We start from the raw sequence: 26,195 nt of genomic DNA, 5'->3' as shown, positions 1-26,195 counted from the left end.
TCTGTGTTTCAAAGTAAATTGTAAACTCTACGAGGGCAAGGATGTTTGTCCATTTTTTCACTCCCATATTCCATGGAACCTAAACAATGTCTGGAACATAGTAAGACACTCAATATATATATATTTGTCTTATAAAGCGAATGAATGAATGATGAAGCTCTGTCTGTGGGGGTTGATTTGCTGTCGGGGTTATCCACAACCCATGGACAGATGTCCGAGCCCCTTGGAGGGAAGGGTGGCAGGCAGAGGCTGAAGGAACTGTTCTCGCAGAGGGGCCGTGGGGGCCACACATTCTAGCTCTCCAGGTGAGCGTGCTGAAAGTGTCAGGGCGTGGGGTCTTCTGCTCACTTCTGCCTGGCACGGGGCGAGCTTCAGGGCGTCCATGGGGTGCAGGGGCAAGAAGATCACAGACCAGGAGAGAGGGAGGGAAACGGAGGAGGCCACCTGGAGTTCGAAGACCTCTGCTGGTGGGAGAGCACCCCAGACCTCACCTGGCATCCCAGGTGCATTCACAGGGCACTTTCAGGTGGCTGCAGTCCTGTGCGAGCAGAGGAAGTCATGAGACAGTGAGGTCTGAGGTGTGACTGTCACTGGGCGCCCATTCCTGCCCATGAGCTAGAGGAGAGGGGTTCGCTGTTGTACTGGCAGAGGTGCCCTGGGTTACAGACAGATTTCAGGCTGAGACAGACGTGTACCTGTGCAAAGGGGCTGAGGGGCTCCAGGCCAACATCATGGAAAACACTCTCCAGCCAACCTCCTCAGGCCTTCTGGGAATCAGGCAAATATTTGAGCCTATTTTCCTCACACTACTGAGCGGGGAATGAGAGAACTTTTTGGTAGGTTTTTGCATAGGCCGAAGCAGGTGGGGCTTGTGACTCTTCACTGCGCGATGGCCACGCACGCGAGCACTTATGTGATTGTGGTGGCAGACGGGAGCCGCAGGACTGAGGCCGGTACTTCAGCCATTGGTGCCTTTCAAGTTTGGAACCATCTGTCCTCCCTTTCTTCTGCCAACAGCAGCCAACTCTGTGGTTCTTTTTCATCCCACAGCTCCAAATTCCCAAGAGATGTGTGCAGAGAGCGGTCACACCCTCATCCCTCACCCACAGGTAGAAACTTGGGGTTTGAGACAAAATGTCTGATTTTTTAAATCTTTTTTTACTTGAGAGCATTTTGGGGCTCAGCTAGCATATGGGCCACATGGGCTGCAGCCAGAGCAGGGAGTTTGTCATCAAGACAGTAGGAGATGTTAGAATGAGATGGAGCTGAGAGCCAAGCAGAAGGAGGAAGGGCTTAGGTGACTAATCTGAAAAGAACAGGAGAAATGTCAAAACTGGGAGCAGATGCAGAAATCTGAGAACCAGGGAGACGAGAGCAGGCATGGCTGGCACAGAGGAAACGAGGAGGCTCTAGCACAATCTCCTGGAACAGGTACTGTGTTTGGTGCTGACTTTTATGGGCTTGCAAAAGTGTGCTAAAGGGGTGGGCAGCCTGAGGTTAAGGTACTGGGTGGGATGGATGGTTCACTGGGATGCTTGACTTCTATGGGAATCAACTGCTGCTTCTTTTTCAGTCTTGCCTTTACATAGTCATGTTAGGACAATCTTAGTTCTTGCATTCTCTACAGTGATGACAAATAAGAATTATTAGAAATCTTATTTTCTGACAAGAATTCAGATTTGAATTTATCCATTTTTATTCATTTTTCACTTGTTTTTACTATGGCAACCATAAGCCTCTTATTCTATACCTCCTTCGGGGAAACATCATCAAGAACTCTCCTTTCACTCACTTTGGGGGATGTTGCAGCCCTGAGCAGGGATTTAAGAAAGTGGAGTTCCAGCCTCTGCCCCATCACTTTCTGCCTGTGTGACCTGGAGTATGTTACTTACCCTCTCTGGGCAGTTTAGTTAAATCATCTTTAAGGACCTCCAGCTCTGCTATTCTGAGATTCTCTAAGCCTGTCTTCTTTATTAATCCATCTCTAAACCACAAGGATCCCCATCTAGAAATGTCAGTCCGATGCTCACTGGTGAGCAGGTGTCTGCCCACAGACCCGGCTCCCCAGATGCTACAGGCAATTTGGGAACTATATTTTTAAAATCACCACAGATGGGAAGACTAAATTGAAATGAGACTTGTTTGAAAATGCTGCTTTTAGCATTTTAGCCACATCCCTTCATCCCTCATTGCATTCGGCTTTTGGATGGCCGCCCCAAATAGCCCATGATCTTTCTGATTGCTCAACAAAGTCTCTTGGAAAAGAGCTTGCGATCATTGCTGGCTCCACGGCCCCTCCTCCTCGCCATCCCACAATTCTCATTCTAGTCCGTTTCAGGGCTATTGAAATCCCATATGATCAATGTTACGGCCTCTTTAACAGCCTCTGTTATCTGCATAAACATGGGCAGATTTGCTTTTTCATCATGCCCTGGAGGTCTATAACAGCTTCTATTATCTTCCCTACTGTCCTAGTCCATTTTGTGCTGCTGTAACGGAATACCAGAGACTAGATAATTTATAAAGAACAGAGATTTATTTCTTATAGAGGCTGGGAAGTCCAAGGTCAAGAGGCCCACATATGGCGAGGGCCTTCTTGCTGTGTCATCCTATGTCAGAAGGTGGATGTTTGTGTGGGAGGGAGAGGAACAGGGAGAGGGAGAGAGTCCAACTCGTCCTTTTATTAGGAACCCCACTCCTGCAACAACTAACCCGCACCTGTGATAATGGCATTAACCCATCCACGAAGGCAGAGCCTGCACGACCCAATCAGTCACATCTTAAAGGTCCTACTTCTCAACCCTGTTGTATTGGGGATTAAGTTTCTAACACATGAACTTTTTTTAAAATTTCAAAATATTAAGAGGGTACAAGTGTTTTTGTTACATGAGTGAATTGTATAATGCTGAAGTCAGAGTTTTTTGTGTGCCTGTCACCAGAGTAGTGTTCATTGTGTAGTTCTTGCTTTCTCTAAGGTAATGAGAAATAATGATTATTAGAAAATTTATTTTCTGATAAGAATTCAGATCTGAATTTATCCATCTTTATTCATTTTTCACTTGTTTCTTTTACATGTCCCCTCTCTAAAGGCATCATTAGCCACAACCTCCAAGTCATTTTTCACTTTATGCCACCCCGCCCTCAACCAGAGCCAAACTCTAGAGCTACTGAGTCTTTCAATCTTTGAGCAAGAGATTTATCTTAATAGAGGCTCTTAATATAGTAATTTCTATTTTTCACATGAAGATTCCATTTTTCCTCCTGAGTCCCTCAAGGTTTCCATTTTTTTAAACAGAGAAAGGGGAGCGTTTTCCTCCACCCATCCCCAGGAAAATGCAATCGCCACATACTGTCTTAAACATGTGGATTACTATAGGATATTTGAACTCTTCCTATATCTTGTATTCAGGGAACTTCTAACTCTAGTACTGTTAAAGAGTTGTGTCATCTCACCCGACTCAGATGGCAGGGTGGCTCTGCCATCCATGCTGAAGCTGAGATGCACCTGCTTAGGGTTTGCAGACTTCTGCCAGGATCCACGCCGGGCCACAGCAGCAGTGAGGCTGACAATGAAAGAGCGACAAGACGCCGAGATGGGCAAGCTGATAGCAAAGTGGGACCAGCTCTGAAGAGAAACAGAGAACTGTGGGGTGAAGCCAGACATAGGAGGCAAGTAAGCAATTAGACTTGGGGCTCAGCAAGGAATTCGGAGCTATCTGTGTCATAGTCCTAAATCCAAGCCAGTGGTCAGAGTTTAAAAGAGGTCAGAGGTAGTAGTAAAACCAGCAGCTGGAATAATCCTGGAGATTTAATAAAGCACTGAGAGGTAGGTTCTAGAATCAAATGGGACTCAGAGAGGCATAGTGGTTTTCTCAAGATCACACAGCCAGGAAATGGCAGAGGTGGGAATTGAGGATAGGTCTATCTGACTCTAAATATCATGCCCTGTACCACGCTGCTGCCCAGAGTCCTAGCTCTGGGGATGCTGCCCAGAGTCCTAGCTCTGGGGATGGCCTCCTCAGCCTCCACCATGTGAGCCTTACCTCTTTTTGACCTACTTGACTGGTTCCAGGCTGGCGGATACCCAGAGCAAGGAAGTGGCAAGGACTGAAGGACAATGGAGAGGAGCTTCATAGGAAACCATTCTCACCCCTTCAGAGGTCTCCTCAGCTCAGGATGGGGCCTTAGTCAGTCCTCAGAGGTGCGGGAAGAGCCCAGAACCTTAGCACGGTGGAGCCTGGCTGAGCCTGGTTGGGGCCCTGAACAACTTCCTTCTGGTTGACACCCAAGGCCACAGATGCCCGACTATGATGACTACAGGCAAGACCCAGTGAGGTGAGTTGGTCTTGCAGTCTGTCCGCTGCCTTATTGCTCTGGGGTGGGCTCACCACTCTTTCTCCCTGGGCCTCTCACGCCTGGACTCTGCCCGTTAGAGGGCTGGCTGTAGTTACAGCACAGTGCCTGTAGGGGGCGCATGGTGCACAGCCTGGGTTCCCCTGCACCAACCCCTCCTGAGGCACTGGGAGGCACTCCGCAGGCACTGCCCTCAGATGCAGTCCCCTCGCCCAAGTCACGCCCTCTTCCCGGGGCTGCACACCCAAGGTCGAGTCAACGCAGGAAATAAAGGTCCTGGGTCCTCGCCCCTCTTCAGGACATCTCTGCGGGGCCATCCCAGGTCTTGAGCTTCCCCCCAGGATTGTGGAGGCCCTCGCTGCTGCTGCTGCCTGCCCTTTAACTCCTCCCTCTGACTAATCCTGCACCCTCACTACTCCCAAGGTGTGGATCCCGAGAACAGTTCCTGATGAACACCCTGCACACCAATTCCATTTTTAGAGCTGCTTCCAGAAGAATCTGACCTGCAACAGCTCTGTATGAAAGCATGGCATTGCTAATAAACTGTCTAATGAAGGAAAATAAGCTATCTAACAGAAAAAAAAGAAGATCACAGCCCTTTCTTTGATTAACCACCTGGGGCTTAACTCATTGTCTTTAAGATTAACCATCCATGGGCTCTCTAAGAGTTTGTTTTCATAGCACTTGAGAAGGACTGAGCAGATAGGAGGAGTGGGGCCTCCCAGTTTCTGCCAGAACCACATTTCAAGGACCCTGATGAAGCCAGCCTCACAGAGAAGAGAGGGAGAAAAAAAGGAAAAAGAGAAACAGCTGCTTCACAGCTGTCTTCTGCTATCAGCTTGCAACAGTAACGTTTTTTTACCCTTCACCCCCAATAAATACCCCAACCCCTTACCCTCAGAGCTGGCACTCCTTATTTCTTTCACTGTCATATCGAGACCTTTCCTCTGTCTTGGGGGAAGTAAAATAAGCTTTTTACTTCTTTCTATCCTAATTCTTGTGTTGAGAATCCTTTCTCATCATGCACTACAAATTCCTACCCTAACACTGTGTGCTGTCTCAAGTGACCAACTTGGGTTCTGTCCTACAGACAAGTCCTGTCCTGAGGCCCAGCTCAGCCCAGCCCCCTCACACCACAGCCCCCAGCTCTCTTCCTCCTGGCTGGGTCCAGGCCCTTGACCCTGGGAGGGGGAATCGGACAAATCCAACCCTTCATTGTCCAGGTGTGAAAACAGGCCCAGCGAGGGAAGGCACCGAGCAAGTCCATGGCCTGCACTTCTCCTCTTCTGTGTCCTACTACGGTGCATGGCTCTTTAGGCCAACAGATTTAACCCAACCCGGCAACCTTTCTTGGGCCCCTGCCCTGCCCCTGGTGTTGTTATCTCAGTGTTCCCAGCCTTTCTGTCACCACAGATATCTTCTGTGTTACTTCCCTGTTTGGACGCTGTACTTTAGAAAATCCTATCTATCATATACTCTTCACTTACAGATAAGAATAAATTTGTTTTCACAATTTTATTCATCAAAACCATATATAACTGCCAATCAGAGCTTCTGATCCATAAGAGATAATCATAGTTGGTATAAATATTGAATTGATATAAATTGAAGCTTGTAGCTTCATTTAGTTTGGTAGTGGTGGTGGGTGGTTATTGAGAAAAACATGTGCAGTTTCCATGAAGAACTTCAAATTTTTGAAAATAGCACACAGACATCTGTGACTGTTCCAACTGCAGAGGTAAAACAGGGCCCTGAACTCCCACTCTGCAGCATGAAGCCCCTGAGCCCCTGCTAGAAGCTGCCTAAAGGTACCAGTTCTTCCAATGAGACACTGAAGCCACCATCCCTGGCTCTAGGTGCCATGGCAGCCTCGAGGGCAGAGCCAGATGCTTCTCCTGCAAGGGGAGACCGTGCAGGGCTCTCTGCCCCACGGCCCGTGGTCATTGCTTAGCTTCATGGCATTAGCGTGAGCCTCCCTTCTTTCGATTCCTGAAGCAAATGCATGTGGGGAGGTAGGCATTACTTAAACTGTGATTAGTGGTTTACTCCTTACTTACCAGCTAAGCCCTTTGGAGAGTGTCATGACAGCTTCTTAAATCCAGATGATTTGGGGTCCCAGCAAAGTCTCTTGGAGTTGCTATAAGGGCTTGGGAATGGTTCCCAGTTTCTCCAGGTCCTGCGTTGGTAGGCATGACGCGTCCAGGCCTTGGGGTGGGTGCCTAGGGCACCTCGGAGGAGCACACTATCCCCAGCCCAGAAGTGCTGACACCACACATCACGGAGCCACCTTCAGCTGGACGGTCAGGGCCTGGGTGAGAAGTGGAGACCTGGGCTTTCCCCAGTATGTGCTGGCCGCGCAGCACCAGCTCCGGGTCTTATGATAGCCTAACGTTTACCCTCCAAGAGACTTTTGGCAGGAGTATCACCGAACAAGGGGCAGAAAGGTGATGTACCCAGAGATGGGGGAGACAGAGGCACCCCGGGAACCCAGCTCTGGCTCAGCTGCAGTCTGCTGTGCCGAGGCTGCTTCCTGCCCGAGCTTCTGCGGGCTCCCTACTGCTCTCCCCGGGCTCTTCACCACCCACCTCGGGCATCACCAGGAGGTCAGACCTTGCAGGAGGAGGACCATGTGCCGTGGAGCTGCTCTGTCATTCTCCAGGGAGAAATCAAATGAAATTGGCCAGGATGCTGCCCCAGGGACCCTGTGTGTGGGCTGCACATGCCTAGACCAGAAACCAGAGTATCAGTTATTTTTTTCTGACCAAAAAAGGTAGGCTATGGCACATGCACTCTGCCTTCTGGGATAAATATATTCATGATATACATATAAGTTTTTTAGAAGTATGCATTTCAGTTACATAATCTTTATTAAAGGAATCTTATGAGGTGTATGATCTTTTCAAATAAAATTTTAATTAAAATACTTTAAAGGTTTTTAATTTAATGATAGGGATTGGGAAACTTGCATGAAGATTCAGATTTAAAAAGTTGAAGGAACTGTTTTGAGATAAGTCATTGAGGGCACATAAAAAGATAACTAATGAGTAAAAAAAAATCCGTGCCTTTTAACAAATGCCACAGAAAAGCACCAATTTATTTTTAGATAATCTGGTCTGAGACGCCTAGCTGTTTTTTTTTTTTTTTAAAGGTAGCGTAGTATAAGAGGAAACCATAAATAACTAAAATAATAATAATAAGAAAAAAACCCTCTAGGAAAATGGCTGACTCAAACTGAATCATCAGTCTTTAGACTGAGTTTATCACAGGCATTTTTCCAGCAATTTTAAATGAGGTCAGGCTCCAGTGGGTCTGGAGACCTGGTTTTAGGGATATATCAACACCTATCAAGCTGTGAATCCTGAGCCTTTACACCTCTAATTGTCTGGGTTTCTTCCAGTCCCAAAGGCAATAATTCAAACATCTCTTTGACTTCTTAAGCCATCCTGATTTCCAGAAGCTCAAGCGCTGCATCCCTTTTCATGCCTAGAACCTGAAACTGCCTTTAACAGATTTTTTTTCTTTTCTTTAAACTCCTAAAGATACTGCTCCTGGGCAAGCAGCGAGCCTGCGCCCTCCGCCAAGCCCGTGTGCAGGGGAGGGCACGGCGGCAGATGCCACAGGAGTGGTGGCCTGTGACCCGTGGAGATGACTGCCCTTAGCTGTGGGATTAGGGGACGGTGGGGCGCCATCAAAGGACCCAAAGAAAGGAGCCCTCAGTAGCTTAAACCCACAGTGTAAGCTCACCGTCATTGTGGCATCAAAGTTGGTAGAAGGAGGTCAGTAAGGGCCTTTATTTTCTCTTAAAACCTCAAAATTGTTTCCTAAACTTCTCCATGTAAAACTCTGCTGGCTGCAGGAGGTGTCCTCAGGTGACTCTCATAGACAGCCCGTTCTTTCCTTATAACTTTCTGTGCTTTTCTGGGTAGAGTTTGCTGACTGGTAGTCACCTGGCTGCCCTGGCCAAGCTGAGGACCAGGCCCTTTGCGTGGGACAAGAGGGAAGCCACCCCCCACTACGGTGTATTGGTGCTCATTAGCGTGACTCTGTTCAGTAAGAATACGCTACATTGGATAGCAACGAACCCAGTCCATCCAACCCTACTTACAGAAGGAGTAAATGCAAGGTATGCGCAATGGAGTGGGGTTTGCTCAAGTTTTAGTTGCACTCTGAATGAATATGGCCTACAGTTCTGGCCCTTATGAGGAGCCCTGGACCCCAGTGTGCATGTCCAAATTAGGATGATGACATCCCACAGTTCCAGGCTGTAACACTTTTCTATTGCTGCTAGGACAAATGACTGCAACCTTAGTAGCTTAAGACAACACAGATTTATCTTATATACTGTTCTGGAGGTCAGGAGCCTAAAATTGAGGTGTCTGTGGGCTGCTTTCTTTCTGGAGGCTTCGGAGAAGAATCTGTTCCCCCACCTTTTTCAGCTTTGAGAGGCCTGTGACCCTTTCCTCACATCACTCCAACCTCTTGCTCCGTCATCCCATGCTTGTTTCTGTGGTCACATTTCCTACTAGCCTTTGACCCTGTCTTCCTCTTGTGGGTCCTGGCACTGGGTTCATCTGGATAATACAGGATACTCTCCCCATTTCAAAATCCTAATCGCATCTGCAAAGTCCCTTTTGCCATATAAAGTAACATATTCACAGGTTCTGGGGATTAGGATGTGGATACCTTTGTGGAAGGGCATCATTCTGCCTGATCATATATACTGTGCTATGAATTCTTGCAGCAAGATTGTGTTTCTAATGGTAATCATCTGCCCAAGTCTATATGTCTGTGCTTTGATATCTGCTCTGCCCACATCGTTTGGAAGGGATGGTCCAAGTATCATATGAACAGACCCTCCTTGGCAATAGTTGGTGAATAGTTAATGTAATTTCTTGTTAATGACCTACTAAGTAATGACCCATTGACTTACCATTTGCCAGCCAGTGACTTAATGATTTGCCAGTGGCCATTTGTGTTCTAAAGAATTTGGGTGTAGTGACGCAGGTACTGTAGCCAGTTGATTGTAGGCTTTTTAGACTAGAAGTGATCTAGAGCTTTGGTTTCCAATCCCCGGGCTGCAGACCCATACCTGTCCATGGCCTGGTTCGCACAGCAGGAGGTGAGCAACGGGTGAGCGAGCAAAGCATCATCTGTATTTACATCTGCTTGCCATCGCTCACATCACTGAGCTCCGCCTCCTGTCGGATCAGCAGTGCATTACATTCTCATAGGAGCGTGAACCCTACTGCAAACTGCGCATGTGAGGGATCTAGGCTGCATGCTCCTTATGAGAATCTAAGGCCTGCTGATCTGAGGTGGAGCTGAGGCGGTGATGCTAGAGCTGGGGAGCTGCTTCAAATAAAGATTATCATTAGCAGAGAGATTTGACTGTACAGGGACCATAATAAATCAATTGTTTGCAGACTCATCAAAACTCTATCAGTGAGTGGCAAGTGACAATTAAGCTGCATCTGGTGGCAGGATTTATAGTGGCAAGTGAGTTGAGATACTTCAATTGTACAGCTGCATCTGGTGGCAGGATTTAAGTCAGAACTTGACACTTGTTTTAGGCCGTGTGTGGCCCACCCATTATTTTATTTGCCACTTCCATCTGCACCTCTTTCCTGCACTGTGCATTTGTCTCAGTCACAGTTTTGGTAAGCCCACAAGGTAACCTTAGCAAAAATGAGCGAAACAAAAACGTCGCTGGAGAGCTTCTTTGAAAAGGGGGAAATACCCCATGATGAGACAGCAGAAGACTCTACGACTGCCAACAAAATGAAAGTAGCATTTTAAAGAAAATGCCAAGAGTCCTATTTAAATTACAGGTTCATTGCAACGGGTGATTCACATTCTCCAAGCCCGCTTTGTATAATATATGGTGATTGGCAGTCCAACAAAGCCATGAAACCTTCAAAACTGCTTCACCACATGGAGACCAAGCACTCTGCATTAAAGGACAAGCCTTTGGAGTTTTTCAAAAGAAAAAAATGTCAACACGAAGAACAGAAGCAATTACTGAAGGCCACCGCTTCATCAAATGTGTCTGCACTGAGAGCACCATTCTTAGTGGCTATCCGCGTTGCTAAAGCCAAGAAGCCCTTTACTGTTGGTGAAGAGTTGATCCTGCCTGCTGCTGAGGACATTTGCCGTGAACTTTTAGCAGAGGCTACAGTTCAAAAGGTGGCACATATTCCTCTTTTGACTAGCACCATAAAAACTAGACAAACTGATGAAATAGCAGAGGATATGGAGGCACAATTGTTAGAGAGGATTAATGAGTCGCTGTGGTACACAATCCAGGTTGACGAATCTACGTTGACAACAAGGCAATGATGCTTGGTTTTGGGTGCTATATTTTCCAGGAGGATGTGCTCGAGGACATATTATGTGCACTTTTGTTGCCAGCCAACAGTACAGCTGCAGAACTATTCAAGTCTGTGAATGAGTACATATCAGGAACACTGAATGGGTCATTTTGTGTCAGTATATGCACAGCGTGGCTGCCATGACTGCACGACTTTCTGGTTTTACTACTTGGATCAAGGAGGTTGATTCTGAATGTGAGTCTACGCACTGTGTCATCCATAGGGAAATGCTGGCTAGCCAAAAAATGTCACCTGAACTAACAATGCTTTGCAGGATGTGATTAAAATTATCAATCACATTAAAGAACGTGCCCTTCTCTCACGTCTGTTCATGCAGCTCTCTGAGGAGATGGACGAGAGCACACACGTCTTCTCACGTGTCACACAGAAGTGAGATGGCTTTCTAAAGGTTGATCACGGGCCAGAGTTTTTGAGTTACGAAAGCCGCTCCACGGATTTCTTTTAGAAAAACAGTCACTACTGGCAGCACATTTCAGTGACACAGAATGGGTCACAAAACTTGCTTACTTGTGTGACATACTCAACCTGCTCAGTGAACTCAATCTGCCACTTCAGGAGAGAACAACTATGTTCAAGTCGGCAGGTAAAGTGGCTGCATTCAAAGCCAAATTGGAATTATGGGGGCGAGGAAGGAACATTGGGATTTTTTACATGTTTCAAACATCAGCAGAGATTTCGAAAGAGACCGAGCCAGGGCCTTCCTTCTCCCAGCTGGTACCTGATCACCCATCTCAGCTTTCAAAAGAGTTGGAACGTGACTTCCCAACCACAAAAGATCCCCAGACCGGAAGGAATGGATCCGTGACCCATCCGTGGATAAACCAGGTGAATTGACTTTGTCCATGCGAGAAGAAGATCAACTGCTTGAGATCGCAAATCGCAGTGGCCTTCAAAGTGTGTTTGAGACAACGTCGAATCTCCTGAGATTGCCACAAAAGCACTGAAAAGCACTGCTTCCATTTCCAACATCCTATCTTTGCAAAGCAGGGTTTTCTGCAGTGATAGCAATCAAAACGAGATTACGGAGTATACTGGACATAAGCAACATGCTTTGGGGCTTCCATCAATCACCCCCAGATGGGACCATCTAGTTGCAGGAAAACACGTTCGGGGTTCACACTGATTCTGTATTATGGTGAATTATATAATTATTTCATTACATATTACAATGTAATAATAATAGAAATAAAGTGCACAATAAATGTAATGTGCTTGAGTCATCGCCAAACTATCTCCCTACCCACCCTGGTCCGTGGAAAAATTGTCTTCCATGAAACCAACCCCTGGTGCCAAAAAGCTTGGGGACCGCTGACCTAGAGTGAGGATTGGGGCTGCGTGTAAGCAGAGGAAGCTGATTGATCAAGAGAAGAATGAAGTGGAAATGGAGCCCATGTGGCCTTTGGGAGACTGAGACGTTCAGGTCCAGACCCTGCGGGGCCTGGCTGCATCCTGTCCTGCCCCTTTCACCTAAAATCTCTCTGTGCTGCTGCAATAAGTCTCACCTCTGCTCTTCAGCCAGTCAGAGGACAATTTAATTCTTTGCAAGGCAAAGGGCTCCAAATAGATTATCCTTTTTTTCTTTGACACCTCAAAACAGTGACTGACACAACCCATTAAAGCACAGATCTTGTATGCAGCAAGAGTCTTCAAAAATGTTAAAGAGCAATGAAGAAGAGGTGGGACAGTACCCCTGTGGTCCCCTTGTACCCAGAGTGCTGCAGTTGCCGTGCCCTGCTGGTCTTTACTTCCCACAGCTGGAACCACTGAAGCCCCAAGGGCGGACTGGCTTCTGTAACCCAAATCGGGACAAGGGGTTACTTGACAATTTTCTAGGGTTGAGTCCCAGAGAGAAGTAACTACTCTCACACCCCTGCCTTCACCACACTATCTCAGTCCATAGGTCCGGACTTCTGCCTCATGCCCCCTGTGCCACACTCTGGTCCCTTACCCTCAAACTCCCCTGCCCAACCCTGGGCAATGAAGCTGCCACTTGCTTCACTCCTGGACATTAGATAGGGCCCTGCTGTGACTGAGCCATCACTCAGAACCATATTACTGAGGTGCCCTCTGCTCTTTGGACCCCTGCTGCCACAGCTTCCCTCGCAGGCTCTGGAACCCGCTGCAGCCTTGCCTGGGCTTGCCACAGCCTCTGGCCCTTGTGCCCCTCACCCCCCTGCCTCCTGGCAGCTCCCCATCACCACGCCCCAGCCCTGCTGGGTCGGGATTTCCTCTTGCTCCCTGCCAGTAGGTCTGGGGGGAGCCCTGCTGCCTCGCTCCCTTTGCCAGTCCCCACCTGCCCGGGGCAGGACCCTTCAGAAAACACCCGTGAATCCCAGAGCTGTGGACTAAGGAATTGGTTTTTGTTCAGCAGTATGCATTTGTGCAACAAAGTATTAATGGGGTCTCTGCTGCCTGCAGTGCCTTCGTTGTCAGGGAAAAATTGAAGAAGACCTGAAATTGCTGAGGAGCCAGCTGGTGATTTAATTTTCGCTAATTTTCCTACCTCTGGGGAAGTTGCCATGTTAATGAGAAGCCAGACCTCTCAGCTCTGCTGCAACTTGCGAGCGGTTGCCCGGGGAATGCGGGTCCATGAGCTCCGCTGCTGTGTTCTGTCATACAGGGCCATGGGGTGGGGGCTGGGACGGTCGTTCCCATCCCCCTGCTGCTGGGCCACAGGATCCAGGGCACTCAGTGAGGGAAATCTAGCTTCCCCACTCCTGCTGTGAGCCAGTCTGCCTTCAGGCCACCTGCCTGAGCCGCTCCTCAGCCTCATTTATTTCCCTTCCACCTATGGCTGTTCTATTATGGAAAAGGTGTTGTTTTCCCTTAACTCTTGGGGGTGCCCGACAAGGCAGGGGTGTGCAGACAGGATCCCTAGGCAGGATCCTGAGCCCCACACATAGCACCAAGAGCGCTGTGGTTGGTGCCACCGCCTGGCAGGTCTCAGTCCCAGGCCACTCCTGGCTGGTGAGGGGACCCTGGGCAAGTCACTTACTCTTTCTGGCCCTCACCTCAGCCCTGTGAGCTTCCAGGGTACTTGCAGCTCTGCAGTTCTGTGAGTCTGTATTTTGTTCATTTTTCAGAGCATTGTGTAGCCTTCAGCATTAAGGAGACTTGCAACTTTTATGGTTTTTTGCCACCAGATATTCTGGTGATGCAGATGTTTTAGAGAAAAGCCTCTTCTTTTCCTTCTGTTCTGAGGACGTTAAACAAAGCAATTCTCGAACATCGTTATAAAGAGGTTTCCTTCTTCTCCAGGGTCCTGCCTCCTTGGATTTGGAAAGAGCTTTATCCTCCCTTTGCCTCTCCTCCTGTCTCCAGTAGTCAGGCCCTGGGTCTCCCACGGGACAGCAGCACCACATGCGTCAGGGGGTTGGTGTTTCCTGTTTGTGTGTCAGCTTGGCCATGTGGCCCATAGGTGCAATTGCAGGACATTCAAGTCGCTTACAAATCTTCATAATATTCTTGGACTCTTGACATAAGAAGGAACCAGTTGCAGCCCCAGACAGACTGCTGGCTCCAATATCTTCTCCTATATGGTAACTGCTTCTGATTTCCCCAAGCAAAAATGCAGTACTGTCCCCAGGGATCCCCAACTCATTAATGCATTATTTTTAGTGCTTCCCAAACTGGAATTTAAAAAAATCTGTTCTTGTCTGGAGGATGTTAACAGACATGCTAAAGCATGAAATCTTCTACTAAAATATATATATTTTTGTCCAATCATGAAACAAAGTTAGTCGGATTTCTTCACTACAGAATTTCTCAGGACCTTTAAAACATTAGTGCATCCCAGAAGTTTTATGAGATGGGGATTTAGTCTGCAGCATTTGCTAAGTTTATCTGGTCTTGGAACGCTTTGGTTTTAAGGCTCTGATTAACATCTCCCTCAAATAGTGTTCAGTGGAACACATTTAGGAAAATGTTTTTCTATTATAAGATTTATCACACTGTATTGCAATGATTTATTCGCATGTCTGCCTTCTTCACCAGACTGCTACTTCCTAAAGGGCAAGAAATGTATCTTATTCATCTCTTTATCTACAGCATCTAGCACAGTGCTTCCTAGAGTTGGTCCTCTACATAGCCTTTGCGAAAGTCACCAACAACCTCCTTCTCTGTTCTCGTCTTGTGCAAATTCCCAGCAACATTGTAATTGTTTCACACACCTTCTTCCTTCAAACACCTTTTTCTCTTGGCTCCTGGTTTTCTTCCACAACATCCACGATTCCTTTGCAATCTTGTTGAATATTTCTCCCTTACCTGTTGCCTCAACACTGAAGTGCCCAGGGCCCCATCTTTGGATGGTTCTTATGCTGCAGCTACACTCTTTCCCCAGGTGACCTCAAGCAGATCCGTGGCATAAAACACTTTCTATAAGCTGATCATTATCATGCCTATGTTTCTAGACACGACCTTTCTTTGGAGCCCCAGACTCATGTCTGACTGCCTATTTGACATGTCCTCTTAGATGTTGATGTTCAACAAATCCAAAACAAAACTTTTGATTTCAGGCAGCAAACTTGTTCATCCTCTGGTCCTTCCTCTGTTAATAAATAGCATTATCATCCACCCAGCTACTCATATCTGAACCCTCAAACTCATCTGTCTTAGTTATTTTAGTGTTGCTATAGAGGAATACCTGGGCTGGGATATTTATTTGGCTCATAGTTCTTCAGGCTCTACAAGAGGCATAGCACCAGCATCTGCTTCGGGCAAAGGTCTCAGTCATAGTGGAGCCAGCATGTGCAGAGATCACGCAGTGAGAGAGGAAGCAAGAAAGAGAGGGGGGACATGCCAGGCTCTTTATACAGCCATGTCTCCTGGGAACTAATAGATGAGGACTCATTCATTACTACGAGGAGGATGACACCAAGCCATTCAGAAATGATCCACCCTCATGACCCAAACACTTCCCATTAGGCCCTACCCTACCCCAATGTTGGGGATCAAATTTCAACATGAGGTTTGGGGAACAAACATCCAAACTATAGCATCAAACCATTTCTTTATATTCTCTTTCAATGCTTTGGCACATTGTACTAGCACTGTTTGTGTGATCATTTGGATTATTTTTTTGCAAATAGCCACTCTTCTCCCCCTCTCTGCAGAGTATACTTTCCTCACCCAGTTGGTTGTGACCTTGCTCGGGTGACTTGCTTTGGCCACTATGATGTTAGGAACCGTCTCCAGAGCTGAGACCCTAAATGTGTTTGGAAAGTGTGGTTTGGCACTTGCCTCTGTGTCAGTTATCAATGTATTACCTCTCAGTTTCAAATTCACCCTTTGTTGCTTGATCTATGGAAATGGCTACGGACTCTTTATGACTTTTTCCTTTGCCAACTGGTAGGATATTCAGCTTTGTTGTTGAGGGTGCTGGATGTGCCTGACTCTCCCTGCACACCTGCCCAGCAGCCTGGGATGCCCTGCTGGTTCCCAGAGGGTGTTCCTACTGGCCTGCTGATGCCACAGTCACCATGGCTTAGGAACCCAGAGAACTTCTCTGCCATCATATTTCTCCTGAACTATTCCAATAGCCTATGAACTGATCTCCTTTCTACCATTCTTGCTACCCTGTAATATATAAATCCCGATCCTAACTGGTTGGTGATGTTTCTGTGGTCATACATAAAGTTTTAACAAATGTCAGGTTTTGATTCAGACTAATTCTTCCATTCTAGTGTATTCATCCATCTATTTGATTTGGGGCATTTAACGCAATATTTTAATTATGATATCTTTATAAAATATCCTCATATCTGGTTCCCCTCACTGCTCATTAACATTTTTTAAGCTATTCTTTCCTTGTTTACTCTTCCAGATGAATTTTAGAATAATTTGTCATGTTCTCCCAAAACTTCCAATATTATAAGTTCATTTGGGAAAATTAACATTGTTACATTATTCATTTTTCCATCTAAGAAATTGACATGTCTATGTTGAGTTAGCTTCTTTTATGTCCTCAATAAAACTTTCTGATTTTCATTGTATAGGGCCTCTTTTCTTTTCTTTCTTTTTTCTTTTTTCTTTTATTCTTTCTTTCTCTTTCTTCTTTCTTTCTTTCTTTCTTTCTTTCTTTCTTTCTTTCTTTCTTTCTTTCTTTCTTTCTTTCTTTCTCTTTCTTTCTTTCTTTCATCATGACTTTGCTGCTATTGTGCATGGTATTCTTTATTTTTTTCTTATATTCTTTAAATTATTACTGTTAGCATATAGAAAAGTTATTGATTTTTGAATGTTTATTCTGTAATGAATCATCTTATTGAATTCTTATTAATTCTATGTATTTTCAGTAGATTATCTTGAGTTTCTGGGGTATGAAATTATATTGGCTATAAATAATGATGTTTTTCTCCTTTCCAATAATTATTACTTATGTTTTTTATTTCATTACACCAACCAGAACTTCTAGAACAATGTTAAATAATAATAGCATTCTGGGAAATTTTTATATTTCTATGCAAAAAAAAAAAAGAAAATTGACTCTTTTCTCACTCTATATACAAAAATTAATTCAAAAGGAATCATAGACTGACACAAGAGCTAAAACTATAAAACTTTTAGAAGAAGGCATGAGAGAAAACAAAAGTGTGTCCTTGGGTTGGGCAACAATTTGTTTGATGGGCCACAAAAAGACATCATAAAAAAAATGATAAATTGAACTTTATCAAAATTGAAACTTTTGCTTTTTTGAAAGATACTCTTCAGAAAATGAAAAGACAAACCATGGAGTAAGAGCAAATATTTTCAAAACACAGATCTGACAAAGAATTTGCATTTGGAATATATAAAAAATCTTTACAACTCAATAACAAGACAAGCAGCCAAATAATAAATAGGTAAACAATTTGAACAGCTTCTTCACTAAAAAGATATATTAGTCACAAATAGACACATGAAAAAGTGCTCAACATCATTAATTATTAGCAAAATTAAAATTAAACCAAGATACCATTGTAAATCTACTACATAGCTAAAGTTTAAAAACTGATAATACCAAGTGCTGCTGAGGATGCAGAACACCTGCGACTCTCACGCGGCGATGGTGGGGTTGCAAAACAGTGTGGCCACTTTGACAAATAACTTGGAGGTTTCTTATAAAGTCAAACGTTTATTTAATATGATTCAGCATTCCTACTTTTAGGTATTTACCCAGGAAAAAATGTGTTTATATAAAAATCTATACACAAACTGCTTACAGAAGCTTTAATCATAATAGTCCCAAACTGAAAACAACCCAAATGTTCATCCTCATTGAATAGATAAACAAATTTGGGAATATTTATATTATGGACTAACACTTATGCAACAACATGGATGAATCTCAAAAGCAGTATGCTGAGTAAAAGGCAGACACAAAAGGCTACTGTATGATTTTATTGATATGATATTCTGGAGGATGCCAATTATAGGGATCGAAATGAGATCAGTGGTTTCCAGGGCTGGGGTGGAAGAGGGAATTAGTTATAAAGGAGTTTGAGGGAACTTTTTGGGGTAATGGAAGCACTCTACATATTGAATATCATGATGCTTAAATGACCTCACCTATTTGCCAAAATTCATCAAATTGTGCAGTTTAAAGGAGTAGATTTTATTTGATGCAAATTGTACCTCAATAAACTTGACTATTTTAAAAAGAGATGGAAATACAGGCAAAAAAATTAATAACAATGGTATTAGTAGTGATTCTTGTTTCATTCTTTCTTTTAATAAGATTGTAATTATTTAGGTATTTTAGCCACAGGTTTTGGGGAAAAGAACATTATGTGTCACCCTAAAGGAATGACCTTCTGTATCTTTAGATTTCTTAGCTGCCAGCAACAGAAACTGATTCTGGCTGATTTAAGCAGAAAAGGAATTTATGGACAGGATTCTGGATGGCTCAGAGAACCACCAGAAAGTCAGGAACAAGGGGTTCCTGAGCAGCTGGAATTACAGCTCAGATCACAACACAGAACAGAGAGGAGTGGCTGTCACCACCCTTGAAGGTCGGATGCCACATCTAGACAGCCAACACTGCTGGCCCATGGAGCCTGGATACAGCTACTTAGGTTTCTGTCACTGTGTCCCTGGAAACTGATGTTGCTGTTACTGGAACCACCATAAAAGATTCTCTGCCGCTTGGCTTCTTTGCTCGACCATCTGAGCTTAGGCCAAATGCCTCACTGTTGCTGCAGGGTGGGGCCAGGACTCAGAACAGCGAGCATCTGGCATTTTCTCCATTTCTGCAGTGGAAGACAGCTCTGCTGCCCATCAAAACTCAGAAAATGGGAGTTTCCCAAACATGGGGAGGGCATTCAGATGTGGACTGGCCTCCTCCTAAGAAAAAAGCCCGTAACTATCCACTTGTGCCATTTATTTCTAGTATTTTCAAGAATGTCCCCTTTAGGAACTGATGGTGAATCTTCATAAATGATTTCCTTGCTCCTATTGAGATAATCATATGGTTTCTCTTACTTGACCCATTGATATGTCTTATAGACAGATTTACTAATATTAAAACAGCTTTGCATTCTTTGGTAAACTGTACTCAGTCGTGGTAAATTATTCTTTTAATATACTGTTGAATTGAATTTTCTGGCATTTTGTCTAGAAGCCTCCCATTTATATTCATGAATGAGGCTGATCTAGTTTTATTTTATGCTTTCTCCTTGTCGGCCTCCATGACATTCCGGGCTCTTCCTCCCAGGGATTTCATGCCCCTTGGTTGGGATTTGAGCCCTGAAATATTTTTCATAAACCACAGGCTTTACAGCGGCCCGCACGGCTCATCGAGTGTTAGGAAATTACGGGAATGGACACAGATACCATGAGAAATTCTAGATGCCCGAGGCGTCCCTTAAATTACTCTGGACGTTTACTGAGAGCCTACCATGTGCCAGCTGTTGAATTATTTAACCTGAAGCTTAAATAAGCTTCTTCTCTGTGGGTAGAATTCAGATGAGCCATGAGAATCATCTGCAAATAGAGGATGTGAGGGGAGACGTGAAAGGCCATCCCCTCTACCTGTGCTTTATGGCAGGGAAACCGAAGCCCAGAGACGGGAAGAGACCTGCGCGTGGTCCATAACCCTGGTTTCCCCGACTCTGCCCCATCGCTCTTTCAAAGACTCCACTGCTTCATAGCCGGGGCAGCCAGAAAAGGAAAGGCCCAGACTCTGGTGAGGAACACTGTCCAGGCCCCTCGGCAGAGGTGGGTGGGCTGGAAGTCTTCCTGCCCTTGGTGTTCCTGTGCCGTGCGTTAGGCTCCAGGCCCCCTTGGAGACTCCTGGGACCCGGGAAATTTTGCACACTCCTGCCAGCCTGCCCACCCTGCTTCAGTCCTGTCCAAACATAAGTGAAAGAAGCAGCAAATACAGCCCAAAGGTTAAGTCAAGCATTCTGGGATGGGACTACCACATATTAGCTGCATGATCTTAAATTCTAAAGCCTCAGTTCCTCATCTGTAAAATGGAATAATAAGGGTGCTTAAAGCTGACCTAGTCCCAGGCTCAGAGCAAGCACTCATTTTTTCTATGAAGAGCCTCCTCTGTGCCATGCCTGTGCCTGACAGTGAGACGACAGAGATAACAAAGGTTCAAAACGACGTGTTTTACTATAATGCAAACATCTGTTCCAAATACATGACTTTTTGCTTATAGGAATGACATCTTTAAAAAGCCCCATCTTTAGGCCAGGTGCGGTGGCTTGTGTCTGTAATCCCAACACTGTGGGAGGCCATGGTGGGAGGATCACTTGAAGTCAGCCTGGACAACATAGCAAGACCCCATCTCTAAATATTTAATCGAGCAAAAAGGTCTTGGGACAATTAACAGGAAGTTGCCTCACCATCCTCTCCAGATTCTGGGATTTTTAGGTTGATGCTTCTAGTGATTTCTCTCCTGGACTCCCTCCCCATTGCTGCTTGTTGCCCAGGGAAACCACCTACGCATGTCTCCCTCTTAGATGACTCCACACCCCCACTTTAGGAAGGCTTCCGCTCGCCTGTGGGCATTCACCTGGACCGTGCTTGGAGGCCGGGTTGGGCTCTCTGGGGCTCTCTGGGCCTGTGTCTGTTGTCTCATTCCACAGCTCAGGGCTCCATATACCTTTCTCTTGAGCGCTGTGCCCATACCCACACCCCAACTCCAGTCTCTGTCTCTGTCTTGTTACTTTCAAGAGCACAGATGGGGCAAATACTGTTCCATAGCAGAATTCTGCAGACAGCTCTGACTTCGTGCAGCCCCGGCCGGGGCAGGGGTGGCATGTGGGAAAGAGGGCCCTGGTGGCGCTGCTGGGATGCTCTCCGGAGTGTGCGGGCAGAGCTTTGCCTTGACGGCCTTGCCGGCCACCAGCCCACTAAGGGCGTCTCTTTCCTTCTCTGGGTCTTGGTTTCTTCACTTGGACAATGAAAACCTTTCCCACAGCATCAGTTCTCCTGGTCTATTGGGTTTTAAAATGAGGCAAGCGAAGGCAGAATCTTTGAAAGGTTTAAAGCTGTCATGAGCAGGGCATTCGTATTGGTTGAAGTTTTGTTTAATTGACGTCCAGTATGAGAAGACGTTTTAGTTGCCAATCATTTTGTTACCGGAAGAGAAACAATCTGAACCCCACTTAAGTGAAGAGGGACAGGTGGATTTCCAGGCACTCACCTGCAGGAGTCACAAGTGGGCCTCACAGGGACTGAGAGTCTTCAGGTGACTCCTCTCTCTGTCTTTGTCTGGTGTCACCTGCCTCTCTCCGCTGCATTCTCTGGGAGCAGTTCCTTCAGCAAGGCCTGCAGTGACACACCCCAAATTCAGCTACTGTGTGTGGTTCCTCCTGGCATTGGCACCAACCTCGCCCTGGCTTCTCCCAACCTATAGCCGTGGCGCCCAACACCACGTAGCTGTCTCTGTGGCCCAAGGCCAGCTTGCGTGAGGTGTCCACCCTCAGTCCAGCCGGTTGTGTGTTTTGAGTGGGATCCCTTGTCACCTAGAACTGACATCAGCGTGGTGGGGGCAGGCTCTCCGAGAGGTAGGGCTAGCCGAGCAACCAGCTTGCTGGAGCTAAGTCGTCTGTCTCAATGCTTCATTTTACAAACAAGTTAAATGAATCAGGGAGTCCAAGCGACTGGTAAAGGTCACACAGAGAGTTCACGGCAGTGCTGCGGCTTGAATTCCGTCCTCCCAAGGCGTAACAGCAGCAGCGCTGCGGCCCTGGGGTTCGAACTGTGGCTGGCTCACGTGCAGAGTGTTGATGCTTGGTGGACGTGCTCCATACGCAGACATGGAAATGAAAACAACACAACCCTGCAGCCAGGCTGGACGTGTGGGTGCGCCTCACCAGGCTGGGGAGTCCCTGCAAGGGGGAAGGGCTGCCCTGCACGGTGGAGAACTGACCCACCGCGAGGACCCTGCTCGGAGCTCCAGGGCCGGCTGCCTAGCAGACGGAGCTGCGCGGGTTCCTCTCCCAGAGCACACGAGAGCCGAGAGGGTCATTCCTGCAGCGTTTGTCAGCCGCCGGGAGGTCTCCCCGGGACACGTCTCAGACGCCTTCTATTGCCTACCAACTCTCCGGCTCCTTATATGGTGCAGAAAGCACGTACCGCATCCTGGACCCACACGCTCCTGACTGCACCAGAAAAGGGAATGTTTATTTTGAGAGGCCGGGCAGCCCCCGGGGACATAACGGATAGCAGCAGGCAGTGTTTCTGCCCCGATGGGGCTGTGACCTGCAGCAGAGGGCAGACCAATGCACGCTGCAGCCGTGCTGTGAAAGCAAGGGACAGTCGGCCACGTCAGCACCTGGGCAGCACCTGACCTGGCTCGGGGAGGGCCTGCCAGAGATGGCCTCCCTGAGGAACGACACTTGGGCTGAGAACTGAGGGATGAGTTGTGACCATAGCTGATGTCCTTGAGCACGCACTGTGTGCCCGGTGCCAAGTGCTCTACGTACATACAGCGTCTCATTTACCTCACGGCTACAGGTACTCCTGTTGCCGCCATCGTACAGACGAGGAGACTGAATGTAGTTGGCTTTGGCAAGTCGTCTTAGACCACACAGTTTAAAAAACGAGCAACGGCGGGAACTGGAAGCCTGTCAGTCTGACTGCAGAGCCGGCACGAGCAACACTGAACCACAGTGGGTGTCACGAGGGCAAGGGTGACAGAAGGGAGGCCCAGGGGTGGTGCAGGGAGGAGGCCGGCCTGTCGGGGCACAAGAGGGGTACAGCCAGGTGCAAGGTGAGGCCCGAGGCCTTGAAGGGCCTTGCGGGGGTTTGTAGACCACATTGGAAATTCGCTTTTTATTCCGAGCACCATAGGTAGGAAGGCACTGAAGGAATTCAGGGGAAGGAAATACATAATTGGAATTGCGTGTTTAAAAGACCATTCTGTTTGTGGGCTGGGGAACAGATTGGAAGGGGGCAGCAGAAGCGGTAGCGAGACAGATTTAGAGGCCACTGCAGTGGCCCAGAGGAGGGCTGGCGGCAGCTCAGTGGTGGGGAGGCAGCAGTGAGGAGGAGAGAAATTGGGGGAGGAGTGGGGCATTCTTTAAGGGGTAAGGGCGACAGTTTGGGGGGGTATAAGGGCTGCAGGAGAGGAAGGTATTGAGGAGACCCCTCCGATTCTGGCTGAAGACAAATGTCATTCACTAAGGTAGAAGACACTGTAAGGACAGACTTACTTTCTGCATTTGCCCGCTTGTATTTACATGTGACTCTCAGATTCTAAGGATAATTTTACTCTGAGGATGTTAAGGATAGCTGTGAGTAAACAGGTGGTTTCATGGCTCTCAGAAATGACAGATGGCAGCCTTTTTTTTCTGTCACATGTGAATCCTGTACTATCACTGGGAAAATGACTTAGAGGGTGGAGCCAAAGCTCCTGTCCCTTCCCTCCTACCCAGCAGAGCAAAGGGAATGAGGTTCTCAGGCAGCCTTTCTGAAAGCCAGTCTCGGCCCCACCTTTCCAAGAACACTTTGCACAAAATCCAGAACATTCATGACAGATGGCAGCCTTCCTAGAATTCCACATGTCTCAAACACAGGTTCTTAGAGGGAAGCCTGGTGATAGGGGGACACCCTAGGAGGCAAGAAGCAATTAAACAGAAAAATGCCAGGGAGGCTGGGGGAAGGTCCTACTCCAGCCACTGTAGCTGGGAAAAAGATTCGGAGGGAGAGGACGAGGGAACGGCCAGTAAACCAACAAACCTCAAGTCATGAGGGGGATCATCCAGCTGTACATGAAGTGTTTTCACCCCATGGAAGACCCCTCTTCCAGCAGAGATTTTATGCATTCATCACGAGCAAGGGCATTTGTGAAGCAGGTCACACTGGACACTGTAGAACCCATCCAGATCCCCCTTTGGGACTGAGGCAGTCATTCCTCCAGCTGCCAGGGTGGGGGCTGCTCATGGCTCACAGCTGAGCCCCTCTGGACACTGCCCTCCACCTCTCTGCCTCCCCCAAGGTCATGCACTCTTTCCCGAGGCTGCCCCGGCGTCTCACATGGAGGGGTGGTGGTGCACCCTTCCCTCTCACCTGGCCCCATCGCTAGAGGTGTGTACATGTAAAAAAGACACGTTCATTCCACAGTTTGCCTCGGTTCTCAGCTCCTGCTCCTGGGGTCCATCAAAGTCCCTGCTGACTGGCAGAGGCAGCTGACCCAGGGCGCCCCCTCCTGCATAGACTCGAGTCCGAGAGAGACTTTTCCTGAGAGGTTTTGCCCTATCTAAGAGCATCTGCTTTCTAGTCATTCTCTTCCCTTCTTCTAGGAAAGAGTGACTGCGCCTTCTACCCTTTGCCGGTGACTGCATGTGGCCCCTCAGGGTTTCCGGGCCGGGCCGCGCTGCGTGGATGCTTCTGACGGGGCTGAGAGATCCTTTCTTTTTCTGTCTACCCCCCCACCCCCCACCAACTATTTGCATGATTGCAGACTTTGGTAGGCTGGAAAATATCCCCCTCAAAAGATATCCACGAGCTCTTCCCTGGAATCTGCCATTGTTACCTTATATGGCTAAAGAAAGGTCTTTGCAGATATGAGTGACTAAAGGGATTGTCTTGAGGTGGGGAGTTGTGCTGGGCTAGCCAGGTGGGCCCTGAGTGCGGTCACATGGTCCTCCGAATTGGAGGCGGAGGGCAATTGGACACACACAGAGAGAAGGCGGCAGGAAGACGGAGCAGAGAGAGCCTCACGATGCAAACTGCAGACAGGAGTGCCAGGGCCAGGGAGTGACAGGGCCACATGCAAGGAGTGCCTGCAGCCACGAGCAGCTGCAAGAGGCAAGGAACACATCCTCCCCTGGAGACCGCAGGGAGAGCGAGGCCCTGCCAGCACCTTCGTTTCAGCGCCGTGATATTGACCTCAGACTTCTGGACTCCCAAATTGTGAAAGAATAAATTTCTCTTGCTTTAAGACACCAAATTCGTGGCTTATTTGTCACATAGCCATAGGAGCCTCATATATACTTGTCATGTGCTTCTAGTAAAATATCTCCTTTGGTGGCACTGGGAGAGTGGTGGCCTTCAGAGAAATGATGTGGGGAGGAGAGTCCAGCTTGGGCACAAGTGTAGGGATGCCAGTCCTTAAGCAAGTGGCTGGTGGGAGGGGCCTGAGTTTGGACCCAGAAGAAGACCAGTGAGTGCAATGAGGCAGTGTAGTCCAGGGGTTGGCGGTTCAAACACACCTGTGTTTATACCCTGGCTTGAATTCTGCCCTGTTGTTTGATTCTGGGCATGCTATTTACACTTTTTAAGTTTCCTTTTCTATAAAACAGGGAAAATAATGCATACCTTATCAGCTATCGGAAAAATTTAATGAGTTTAGGCAAGTTATAAAGTGCATAGCATTCTAGCACACTTAGATGCTAAATAGATCTTAGGTGTAGGTCATAGCTACAATTAAAAAAATATATATATATGGAAATTCAGGCATGGTTCTAGCAGCCCTGGCTTCCTGGAGGACAAATCCCTGTAATCTGACTGCCAGATTGCACCTCACTTCACAAGTTCACCAGGGCTGCAGTCAGGGTCAGGGTTTGACTGTGTGGGTCAGAAACGGTGCTCAGGGCACAGCGTGTAGGATCGGGCTTAGGGTAGGCAGGTGGCTGGAACCAGGTAGATTTTATTCACCAGTCCTAGAGGGTCCCAAGGTACCAGGCAGGGGGACTGGTTACATAATTTGTAGGGCTCAGTGCAAAATAAAAACATGGAGCCCCTTGTTGAAAAATCATTAAGAATGTTGAGAAGGCAATGGCAGAGCGTTAAACCAAGCACAGGGCCTTTTTGAGCGCGGCCCCTCCTGAATGCAAGGCCCTGTGCAATGGCATAGTTTGCAGGTCTGTGAAACCATCTGTGCAAGGTTTGGGACAGTGGGGGATTAGGATAAGGTCCAGCCCTGCACCGGGCCAGGCTGAAAAGTGCAGAGTCCCAGTTTCCCAGAGTCCAGAGCTCTTAGCTCTGACATGCACAGGAATCACTAGCTTCTCTCTGTCAGTG

At 47.2% G+C, this 26,195-nt stretch overlaps 1 long non-coding RNA gene across 1 annotated transcript; it reads left to right on the top strand.

The window, feature by feature from the left end:
- The first annotated feature begins 1,093 nt into the window (after positions 1–1,093).
- Positions 1,094–16,427, top strand: LOC105882894 (uncharacterized). Its single transcript, XR_012918963.1, has 3 exons — positions 1,094–1,431; positions 3,514–4,335; positions 4,777–16,427. It is a non-coding gene; the product is annotated as an uncharacterized LOC105882894 (long non-coding RNA).
- The last annotated feature ends 9,768 nt before the right edge of the window (positions 16,428–26,195 follow it).

Source organism: Microcebus murinus, chromosome 4 (genome assembly GCF_040939455.1).
Source record: "Microcebus murinus isolate Inina chromosome 4, M.murinus_Inina_mat1.0, whole genome shotgun sequence".
Taxonomy (NCBI): Eukaryota; Metazoa; Chordata; class Mammalia; order Primates; family Cheirogaleidae; genus Microcebus; species Microcebus murinus.
This window is presented reverse-complemented; position numbering and strand designations above follow the sequence as displayed.